We start from the raw sequence: 12,770 nt of genomic DNA, 5'->3' as shown, positions 1-12,770 counted from the left end.
TTGCTTTCCATGGAAGTTCGTTTGTCGCGCATTGGGTGGTTCATTGTTAGCATTGAGGACTTGCAACTCCATTTTGTTGTTCCATCGTTGAGGTAAGCTTCGCGTCTCCGTTAATGGCTGCATTTTCGTTTTTCCTTTTGTGCGTTCGTACGGATCAACATGATCCGTAAGTGTTATATGATTCGTATAACGCATACGGATCAAATTGATCTGTATGACTCATACGGATCAAGTTGATCCGTATGATCTTTTTTAATTCAAATAAAAAAATTAAAAATAGGTATTTGTTTTTTGAAAAATGTTTTTAAATAGATAGTTATTTGTTAGTTTTGTTTTAAAAATAGGTATTTTTTGTGTTTTAAAAAAATAATATGTATGATTGCATGGTGTTATGAAATAGTTATAAATTTTAATAGTAAATATATGAATTTTGTAGTTGTTTATGTTTATTTTATTTCAATGAAAAATAGTCATATATTATTTAATTATGTAGTTGTTATTTTATTTATGAATTTTGTGTTTTAATTATGTAGTCATATATGTTGTTATGAAATAGTTATAAATGGTGTTATTTTATTTTAATGAAAAATAGTCATATATTATTTAATTATGTAGTTGTTATTTTATTTATGAATTTTGTATTTTAATTATGTAGTCATATATGCTGTTATGAAATAGTTATAAATGGTGTTATTTTATTTCAATGAAAAATAGTCATATATTATTTGTTACTTTATTTATGAATTTTGTGTTTTAATTATGTAGTCATATATGCTATTATTTTATTTCAGTGAAAAATAGTCATATATTATTCAATGAAAAATAGTCATATATTATTTAATTATGTAGTTGTTATTTTATTAAGAATTTTGTATTTTAATTATGTAGTCATATATATTGTTATGAAATAGTTTTAAATGGTGTTATTTTATTTTAATGAAAAATAGTCATATATTATTTGTAGTTATAAATTTTGTAGTTGTTTGTGTTTATCTTAATAATAAATATTGAATTTGACCAAAAAATGCATGTGTGTCAAAATTTACAAATTATGATTAGAACTAGAGGGTTAGGTCGTGTCTTAGGAAAGATTATAGGTAGAGCCCTGGGGAGAGAAGATCATCATCATTCAGATGATGTTCCTCAATGGCAAAGGCCTACAACATCTGCACGTAGGCAATGAGAAACTGCCTCTATTGCTGAGGATGCTCTTGACTGACTGAAGACGTACATGCACATGCTAAAGAAATTGTTGATGATGCTGAGGGATTTCCAGGTGGGCCGTGTGACCCATCAGTGCTGACTGTCTATGGTGATCATGTTGTAGTCATCGTATGGAATAGAGATGTATTTAAAATTTTTAATTAAATTTATTTGTTAATTATTTGGTATTATTTAAATTTGTCATAATTTTAATTATTATTTTTATAAGTTGTGGAATCATTTAATTTTTTTTTGCAAAAACGTCCTGAATTGAAGTTATCCTCTCAAGGAAGGAAGGTTCATAAAATTGGGAGGCCTGTTCCTGAAATTGAAAGGCTAGTCGGCGCCACAGGATTAAGTCCTTTGATCGCATGTTCAGTGGAAACTGATGATCGGAGAGTTATATCCACTTTTATGGAGAGGTGACATAAGAAAACTAGCAGTTTCCATCTTCCTGTGTGAGAGCTTACCATCACCCTGGATGATGTGGCCTCTCTGCTTCATCTTCCTATTATAGGCGCATTCCACAGCTTTGAGACTCTGCATGTCGACGAAGTAGTCTTGATGTTGGTGGAGTTATTTAAAGTCTCCGGAGAGGAAGCTAGAGCTGAGACAACACAATGTCATGGGGCATACGTACGCCTATCGTGGCTACGAGATATGTGAGGTCGGACATTGGACTGTTGTAGCTCGTGCCTATCTGTTGCATTTGTTAGGTTGCACTCTTTTAGCTAACAAGAGTGCAACACATGTTCATGTTGTTTTTTTAGACGCTTTCTGATACTTGAGTCAGAGTGAAAGCTACGCATGGGGAGTTGTCGCTCTAGTTCATATGTATGATCATTTGAATGATGCTTGTAAGAGCGACAACTGACAACTTGCTGGTTACATCACCCTATTACAAGTAATTATTGTCAATTATTGTAATTTAATTGTTTTTAAAATGTTATTAATATGTTTTTAATATGTTAATTTGACATTTGTTTTATTTTGATATAATCTTTGTAGTGTTGGATATATGAGCATTTTCCCTCTATTGTTAAGTCTTTGAGTGATCCAGACTATGATGAGATGTCACCACGTGTCTGTTTGTGGATTGCTACGAAGGTTTCTTCGAAGTCATTACCAGCATCGACGTACCAGAAACATCTAGATGGACTGACGATTGTTAATATTTGTTGGATGCCTTACGGTGACCACCGTGTAGTGCAAGATTTTGATTTGATTTCATGCTTTTTAGGTCATACACGATGGGGTTCTATTTTCGTCAGACACCGACCAGAGAGGGTGGTGCGTAAATTTGGATATGTTTAGACCATTCCTCCATAGACTATGAGTTCAATGTTATCATTTGAAGATATTGACGACAGGTGGATGCATTTCTCTGATTATCTTGTAGCAGTGGGGCAGATTTGTGTTGTGCCAGGACAATGTGCATCAAACTACATGCAATGGTTCTTCATGATTTCTCATCTATTCATGACACTGGCATAGCCTGCTGATCCGGCTAGACATTAACCTATGACACAGGATGACACATGTGTGGAGCCATATATCCCTGAGGTCCCAGTGGCACCAGCAGCAGCACCGACACATGCCTCTTTTAATGTGGAGCCGCCTATACATGCAGTGGTAAATAATGTTGCATTAATGCTCTATTATATGTCATTTAGTTTAATTTTGAGATAATGTAATACTTTATCAGTTGTTTTCAATGTCATAGGAGGCTTGCCAAGCAATCTGTTTGGCTTCCGGCAAGTGTACCAGATCGCACAAGTAGTATAAAACGGTAAGAACCAAATATCGAACACTTGGGGAACTTGTGTTATTTGGTAAGCTATTTTAACAAATAGATGTCTGGTGTGTAAAGGTAAGTGTGAATATGAACAGGTGTATAAACTATTTGTGTAAAAATAAAGAAAATCACTCGAGAGAAATGATGTGTAAAAACAAGTAGAGAACACGGTCTTCCTAATAGGTGCCTGATGCTAAAAAGATATTCTCTATCTAACAATGTTTATGTGTTCTTATGGTGTCTCCTGAGATACTAAACCCCGATTCCTCATGATAGTTTAGCCTAATCCTGATCAAACATCGTCCGCATATTCCTCTTGTAAGAATAAACTCAACCAGTACCACATTAAGACACATATACTCAACTAAATTATCGTACCCCGATTCCTCGTGAAAGCACGACAACTCAGCCTTGCACTATCAAGGACTTTAGAGTCAGACTAGTTTCCACTGTTGAATGACCCTAACAAAGCATGCATCTACATGATCAAGGTAAAGGGATACTGGAATGAAAAGCAGATAGCACAGAAAACACACAAAACATCATTAAATAGATAGAAATATATTTACATCAGGTACCTACAGGGAAGATCCAACAAAGGATTTAGCTTTCCATACCAGGAAGTCTTCTTAACAACAAAGAGAAGAACAAGATGAAAGATTGCAAAAATACAAGTGGTGAGGATGTCTCATTCACCTCTAGGATCTCACAATCACTCACAAACTCATCTCAAGCTCTCAAACCGGCTCCTGCTTCAAGCTCTGGTCTCTGCAGATCTTCACACAGCAAAATCTCTCAAAACTCTCTAGAACTTGGACCTTTCTCTCTCTAGAAAACCTAGACATGCAAAGCTTCAAATCCCAGTCCAAACTCCTTTTCTAAAATCTGATTTAAGGCTTAAATAGGTGGCCTTGTTCGTGCTCGTGCGCTTAGCGCACTTATGGACCACTTAGTGCATGTTAGTGATTTTTGGCTTAACGCGCCTTTCTCGCTTAGCGGATGAACTAAAGCAGTGCGCTTAGTGAGATGAAGCGGTACGCTTAGCGAATCTGTACAACTCATCTTCTTCCAGAGTCTTCCTCGTGCTTAGCCAAGGAGTTTTGCGCTTAGCGGATGCTCGCTAAGCCAACAGATTGGCTTAGCGAGAAGGTGAAAAACAACACTTTCCAAAGCTTGCCTAATTAACCTGAAATTGAGAGAAAATGATTATTAAACACACAAAACGAAAATACTAAGTATTTATTACCTATACTTAAAAGAAAATACTTATAACACTACAAAATAACCATAATTTGGAAGAGTTTGATATAATTTACACAAGTTTTATACACAAAAGTTAGTCGTTTTCACCGACTAACACAATCGTAGAAAGGTTGGAGCATTTGCTCAACCTAAGGATAGTCACTACAGGCACAGAAATACACGAGGTCATGGAAGACTGCTTAAGGATCGCTAGGGGTGTCACAACAAAGGGCAATGTTTATGTCAGATCGCAACAAAGGCGGTGCACGGATCAACCGTAGACATCATCCATAACAATGTTTTGCCTGAGGTTGACAATTCCTAGACCATAACAATGCTAGAGGCGGTAAAAGACAATGGTCTTTTAAATAAACTTGTTGTACATGCACAAACAATTTTACGTTATTATAACACAAATGATTGCATAAATTTAAAAATAGGACTATCTTGAATCTACCTGAACAAAATGATTGTCATAGACGTGATCGATACATATTATGCGATGTACAAAAGAATCTGTTGGTGGTTGACTTCTAAGAGAAAAGAACATCATGCTTTGTTGTAGCAACAACGATACAAGGATTACATTATACCTTGATGCAATGACATATCCCATCTCGGTTATATCCATCCACTTATCCATAGTAACCTAAATCAAACAAATTATACACATCACATTTATTTAAAGTTAATTCTTAAAAATCAAAACATAAATTACATACCATGGATAATCCATCAACAAGTAGGGACCTCCTTAATTCCTCGAATCTGTTTGTGCCACCAAAGAGCTTGATATAATCATCTGACCACTTGCCAAGTTCTATAAGCAAATGGTTTCGCACCAAGGACCAAGAATCTTCACCCATACCTAATAAAGAAACAAACGCACGATATCCACAGTTACCGTCAGCTTTGACATCCACAATATTGTCAATGAAATCATGTATAAACGGATGAAATTGATCCAACATCGGCATGGTCCTTCTTGGAATGGGCTGGTCAGAAGATGATGCACTACGCTTCACTGAAAAATTACTATTTTGCACTGAATGTAAAGCATCAACATACTCCCAGTAACACGGATCTTGCTTGGTTGATCTTTGGTTTCTGTTCATGGGTTTCTTTTGTGCACCTTTAGTGTTGACCTTTTCTGGAGGAGGACACATAGATTTTTGATCAGGGTATGTAATTTCCTGAAGTTTACTCTTTAGAGTTACTTTACCACAAACATCAAGTTCCTTAAATTGCTTAGATATAATTTTCATCTCTTCCTTTATGGTCACTTGGGGCTCAGATAACCCTTGGTCTAAAAAACTTAGTCTCCTCCAAAACATATGGATTGAATCTAGTGGGATGCTACCAAGAACATATTTAGATAGCTCACATGCACAAGGAAGATCGTGTGTAGTTCTCATGACATAACCACAATGAGAAGGATTCTTGTCAGCATAATGTACACACTCATACTCAGCAACAATCTGATATAAAGCATACCTTGAAATCATGCCAAGAAGCCTCTCATATAAGGTAACTTTAAAACATGTCCAACCACATGTGTACTTGTTTCAAAGGATGCTTTAATTTCAATGTGTTGCAGCGTGATCATGTTGTTCATGGCATCACAAACACTACATAAGTCTCCAAGGCTATTCTGTAATACTCATTTTAAAGCCCAATGAGCATATTCAGCCCTACATTTGAAATACACAAAAAACAATAAACAAATACAATAATTAAAATCCATCAATTCATCAACCCTAATAGAAAAACTTGAACATTTTCATACATGTGTGTTGTTGTGTTTCCTAAGTGCATCACCTTATTCGTCCAGGCTGTAACAAATTTTTCCTTGTGGGGGATTATCCATGTTTTGTTAACATATTCAACAAACATTGGCTAGGGTGAACAAGCAATTTCAAACTTCTTAAGGCAATCATCGAACTGATGTTCCAAAGGACAATCAACCAAACTTCCCCAGGCATCCATCACATACTCCCAAGCTTTTTTTTTACCAATTAAGGATTTACATTTTGCCTCGACATTCTTGTTGATGTGAAACCTGCACAACAAGTTTGTACAGTCAGGGAATACAGTTTTCACTCCATTCATCAATGCTAGGTCTCTGTTAGTCACAATAACTCCAGGAAGGACATCACATCTTAGAAAAAAACCTCAAAACTGTGCTAAAGTCTATACCACATTGTTAACACATTCACCCTCCAGATATGCAAAACCAGTAGAGAATGTCATCCCCGTTGGTGTCACACCAACAAAGTTAAGTAGTGGGAGTCTATACCTGTTTGTTTTGTAGGTACTATCTATCAAAAACACCAAATTACATGCATTGCATAACTTCACTACATCAGGGTGACACCAAAAAATATCACGTATCACATCTTTATCCTTTAATATGTGCCAATGAATATATTGATCCCATTCAAGAAGCTTCATTAGATGTTGCATTTCAGTATCACTTCCTCCAATGGAAGAATGGTATGCACTTCTTGCATTATATATTTGTTTGATTGTTGTACAATTATTGACATTTTCTGCTCCTTCAACGTTAGTAGGATGTTTCTTGGTCTAACCATTGACTTTGTCATATCAGCCATAATTGTCTTTTCATCCTTAGTCAATCGCCCAAAGTATGGATATATAACTAATGACTTCGCCAATTCATGATTATGACTCCTACGCATCAACTTCACCATCCAACCTTACCCTTCAACCATTGGTTTCCCACAAAACTTGAAGGGACACCCACATTTCCTACTCCCAATATCTCTTCTAACAAAATCTTTCTTCCTAGACCTATACTGACCACTCCTCTCACAACTAATTAACACAAATGAAGTCATTTCTCTAATACCAGTGTTTGTGTCTGACCTCATAATCACCGCCACAAATCAGTTTTCATGAGCAACTGATCGAGCCCATTGCAAAACATCATCTCGGGTAGCAAACACCTACAACGCAACCCACACAATTTTAGTCTTCAAAGGGACATTCATTTTATCAATTTAATAATAATAATGAAGATTATTACCTGAGAAGTATTGAACGCATCTAAACAATCAACATGTTGTTCATTCACACCACATTCTTGTTCATTTTCATCATCCATATCAACTTCTTCAGACATTATACTATTATACATCCATTGATCTTAGTCCATCTTAACAACAAATTAAAAATTTTCACATGACAAGCATACAACACCGAACCGCACTATAAATATAATATCATACAAAACTCAACATAATCTTTCACTGCATACTATTTTATAAACACTACAATTCATAACCATATATATTAAAAACCAAAAACCCTATATCAATCTACATACAAATTATTTCAAATACACATATAAACAAATAATTTTTTTTACAAATTTACATACAAACATATTTATAATTAAAAAAATTAAAAATTTAAACAATTTTTACAAATTTCAAAATCTGTATACCATACAGATCAACTTGATCCGTATGTTGAAATTAAACATACGGATCAACCCACTCAGGGAAACCAGCGTCACCAACTCGCGTACCTAGTGTACCTTTGACGACGAACCAACCACCACAACAACTACCACCCACTGGTAACACTTTCACTTCCACCCAAGCGGCACCTCACTCAACGACAAAAACCAACAGAGCAGAAAGCAAAGCGCAAATGCCACAAACCAGTAAAAAAAACTTAAAAAAGGAAGAAGAAGATGTAGGAGTAATTTTGGAATTACCAAAAAATGTTGGGTGCACAAGCAATAATGTTGGTGCACCTAGCATCACCCAAAAAGTTGGGAAGCATTGGGCTTAAGTAATTGATAGGTTAATTTAATTTTTTAATCCTTTAATTTATTATTTATGTTCAGTTTGATCTTTTAATTTTTTTTGGATTCAATTTAGTCTCCATGCATAAATTAGATCAATGATGTTAACAAATCACACCACACTTTTTGGAAGTTTAAAACCATCACTAAGTAATTTTAAATCGTTACAAAATACATATTTCCTAACACTATCAGTTAGATGGTAGTTGGACCAATTTGAATTGATTTTAAAAATTAAATAATGAAATTTAACATAAATAATAAATTAGAGAACTAAAATACTAATTTAACTTAATAGATAATGTAAGACAAGTTTAATGATTTTTTTAAGATCATACAGTTATCTATATAATTTCCATTTCCGATGGTTGTGACTATCTATAATATTTTTACGACTAATACTACTAATTATATAGCACAATTGTGGAGACTAATTTCGTGTAATATCACTTCTCATTATATGAATGTAAAACCTATAATATTAAAAGTTAGTGAATAATTAAGAATCATATGACTATTTATAAAAGTCACACACACGCGCCCCCGCGCGCGCGCACACACACACACACACACACACACACACACACACACACACACACACACACACACACACATATATATATATATATATATTCTCTTTTAATTTTAATTATTAAATATGATATAATAATTTATATTTAGTATTCTTATTTTCTTTAATAACCTAAAGTTCTTACATGATACATTTTTAGTTATTATGATACATGATATATCATTTTTTGGTCAATTCATGTTATATCATTTAACTATTACTATATATTATATTAAGATTAATATTTCAAATTGTGTATTTTATTATGAATTTGACATGTTTTACTTCTTCTTTGAATAAAGATCAACTTAAGATTTCTAATTTAGACTGTTTTACTCTTATCGTAACTTTGTTTTTTACAAGATTCTATTATCATAACTAAAAGTTCTAACACCCCCCCCCCTCCAACGTATACACTCCTTCATCACTTTCTCCCTCACGTTTTTCATCAGGAAAAACACATGTATAAATGTGTTTATACATGTGCGTAATGCGAGTGTGAGAGGAATTAATTTTTGTCATATAAACATATATAATAATTTCTCCTATTTGCTAATACACTCTTTTTTTATTTTCCTTAAATACCCTTGTAAATGCACAAGGCCCCTCCCCCTCATGTTCTTCAAGAAAACACACTCCCCTTATCTGCAAATTTAGCAATTGCATCATAACCTCAACAAAAGTCTTTCTATTTGAGTTTTATTCTCTCAATACTTATAACATTTTTTTTTTATCGTCATTGATCATTCCAACCCCTTCTCTTTTCAATTTCCCTTTCCCCCTAATTTGAAACATATTTTTCTTTCTTTTTTTCCCTGGAATAAATAATTATGTGGTTTGATTATTAATTGGTAAATTTGCAGTTGTAGATATGTAGTTGGAGGGTTCTTGATTTCTTTTGAAATATCCATGAAGCTTCTAGCACACCTTGGTTGTATAAACAGGTTTGTCACAATATTGACAAAACACCTTTGAGGAGTTGGAAAAGTTGGATCATTTGGAGGATGATCCATGATTTGGATTGTAGGACTTTTAGTGGAAAAGTTACTTACCCTTGTGTGTTGCATGAGCAGTGGCAACAAATGAGGTATCATTGTTGTTGTCATCTCTCTTGAAATAACTCTCAAACTCAGAGAGAAAATCATGAAGCTCTTCAAAGTCAATTGGGTTTTAACGAGGGAGGAGAGCTATAGAAACCTCCTTGTACTTAACTCCTAGCCCATTTAGGGTATGAATGACAAGGTCTACATCACCTAATGGAGCATTGATGATGGCTAATTCATCAACCATGGATTTTATTCCATGGAGATAATCAATCGTGGATCGAGAGCCTTTGGTGAAATGAGTGAGGCGTTCTTTCATATACATGATTTGGCACGAGTCTTGTTGGCATACCTTTTGTTGAGAGTGTCCCATGCTTGCTTGGAAGTCTAGACATGCCCAAGCAATGTGATCACATTTTGATCAATGGATGAAACAATGGCATGAATGATTAGTTGATCCTGGCGTGTCCAGCATTGGAAGTCATGATGGTTGGAGGCTAGGCACATATTTGTGTTGTCAACATAACCGATTAGGTCAAAGCCTACTAGGAGGGCATATAGTTGGACTTTCTAGGCAGAATCATTCGTACGTGCCATTTAGTTTGGTAGAAGAATGATTACTTAGGACTATAGCCTATTGAGAGTCATTAACTTGGATGGATCTAGGTGAGGAATACATGATTTACATTCATTCGTACGTGCCATTTAGTTTGGTAGAAGAATGATTACTTAGGACTATAGCCTATTGAGAGTCATTAACTTGGATGGATCTAGGTGAGGAATACATGATTTACATTATCAATATGATTGCTCTTAAGCTAAACTTTTGATATCATATAGTAATATAGAGAGAATGAATGAAACTGATTTATTACAACTCAATGATAAATGATAATTACAATAATTGAAATTGAGAAACAATAATAATTATCTACTGTTAAACTAGTACTAATAATAATAATAATCTATTGTTACAAGTTTATCACTGCATAATAATAGGAAGATATTATTAAAGAAAGAAAGAGAAAACATAATTAGAGAAAATATGGAGATGACTTAGTCAAAGGAAAAATCAATTACTCGTAAAGGCAATAGTCACACAGCGAATGAGAGAAAATAGTGAGATAGCAGAAATAAACAATTACATGTTTTTGGCTATTTAAACAACCCACAATGTAGAAAAAGGGGGAGAAAAAAAGGAAGCACTACTATAAAAATAGCATTTTACGACACGGGCACTACGACGGTTATTGGGGAACCGCCTTAAAAAGATGTGCGGTGGCTTTTTTGTAATTATTTGAACAATAATAGGATTTTACGATATTAAATCTAAGACGGTTATTAAAACCGCCTTAGAATGTTTGGGTTAATAATCCTTTCGCACTTCCTCCTCTTTCCCCTTTCGCGCTTCCTCCTCTTGCCCTTTCACCCTAGTCTCGCTTCAAACCCTTTCGAACCCTTACACGAACCTCTCGCTGGACCTCTGGCTTCACCCTAGTCTCGCTTCTAAGCTGTCAGCACCTCTTCACCCTAGTCTCGCTTCCGCTGCAAAGTGAACCTTTTAAAGGTTCGAAGAACCTCCCCCGCCGCCGCCGTGGAATCGTAGCCTCAGCTCCCTCGCCGCCTTTCGCCGGAGTATCACCCCAACGTCGTCGTCACTGGTGAGTTGTTCTTTCTCGTTACCACTTGCCCCTAAATGTTCTTCTTACTCAGAAATTAGGGAACATAAAGAGAACATATTTTGAGTACAAAAATGAGACGAAGAAATAAAAATAATAATCAATTTACTAGGATTTGCTAATTCTACCCACTTAATGGAGTGGATACAGATTTAGTATTTACCCGTGAAAAATGTTGTGTTGTGCCTTTCTGTTTTTGTTTTTTGCCTTAATAGCTTCCTCCCCTTTTTGTGATTTGAGTGTGTAAAGTTTCTGATGAAGGTAGACTCCACTTTCTCCAATAGAAAGTTAACCTAAAATCAGATGAAACAGATAGCATCACAAAGATGGTTGGGGATGTTAAGGATTAAGGAAGGATAACACTATTTCAAGCCTTAATATGTAACTGTGAATGACTACAAAAGTTTTTAGATAACAGATTCATTTTAAAATTATGGCAAGCTATTTTTCTAGATCAGAGTATGGAAACCGGACATTAACCACAAATCACAATTACAAACAAATAAGAAGAAAGGTGCACAATAGTCATAATAAAGGAACACTTAATTCCAAGGATATCTTAAGAGCAGTATGAGTTCAGAGAAAGCATCTTTATATGGTTATTTAGTGAAATAAATTTGTCTTGTCTATCCATTTTAAACTTTAGAAAATGCATCAATGAATCTATGAAGTTCTGAGAAAGTATCTTTATATGGTCACATTATCTGTAAATTATAAATTTGTGTCCTCTTTTTAAGATTAAAATGCCTAGGTCTATAAATAGAGATTCTTGAGATGAGAAAAATTACCCCACTTGACCACTCATGCTGAGAGAGGGGTCATGTGAAGATGAATAAAATATTAAAGAAGCTCCTCTACGTAATATATCTCCTTCTTTTACATATATATATCTTGATACACACAAAAAAAAAAACCATCACAAGAAGTAAAAGGAAGAAATAATCATGATTGAAGCTGTGAATATAGCAAACATATGATTCAAACTAACCTCATCAGAACTGCCCACATAGGAGTTATCCACTACTGTCATGTATGCTGCAGATGCTGCCCTTGATGTATGCTTTTCCGAGAAAAAAAATGAAGTTAAACAAAACTGTCATAATTCTGTTTCTGAACAGAACGATGTTTTTTTTTAAATGCCATCATTTGAATTTAAATTGTGAAGAATGTAACGAATAAAACTGAAGTTTCTGTAGTACTTGGTATACTTCTAACCTTTTCGTACTTCTTCATGATCTTGGAAAATGCTGAGAGGTTCATAAAACTGTCGCATCCATTTGTATAAATACAAAGGCACATGGCAAAATGGCTTTTAGAAATGGAAGAACATTTGGCTTTATTAGTAATTATAAGGTCCATGAAATCTTTGTTTATTACCTGTAATCTTTGAGATGGAGGAGTTTTT

General features: G+C 34.6%; 1 long non-coding RNA gene across 1 annotated transcript; it reads right to left on the bottom strand.

The window, feature by feature from the left end:
- Window positions 1-11,546: 11,546 nt before the first annotated feature.
- On the bottom strand, window positions 11,547-12,770 carry LOC102664637 (uncharacterized). The gene is made up of 4 exons (XR_415955.3): window positions 12,743-12,770; window positions 12,581-12,629; window positions 12,354-12,425; window positions 11,547-11,658 (listed from the first exon to the last, which is right to left on the bottom strand). It is a non-coding gene; the product is annotated as an uncharacterized lncRNA (long non-coding RNA).

The sequence above is a fragment of the Glycine max genome, chromosome 9, assembly GCF_000004515.6.
Source record: "Glycine max cultivar Williams 82 chromosome 9, Glycine_max_v4.0, whole genome shotgun sequence".
NCBI lineage: Eukaryota > Viridiplantae > Streptophyta > Magnoliopsida > Fabales > Fabaceae > Glycine > Glycine max.
The sequence above is the reverse complement of the archived record's forward strand: the minus strand, read 5'-3'. Positions and strand labels throughout refer to the sequence as shown.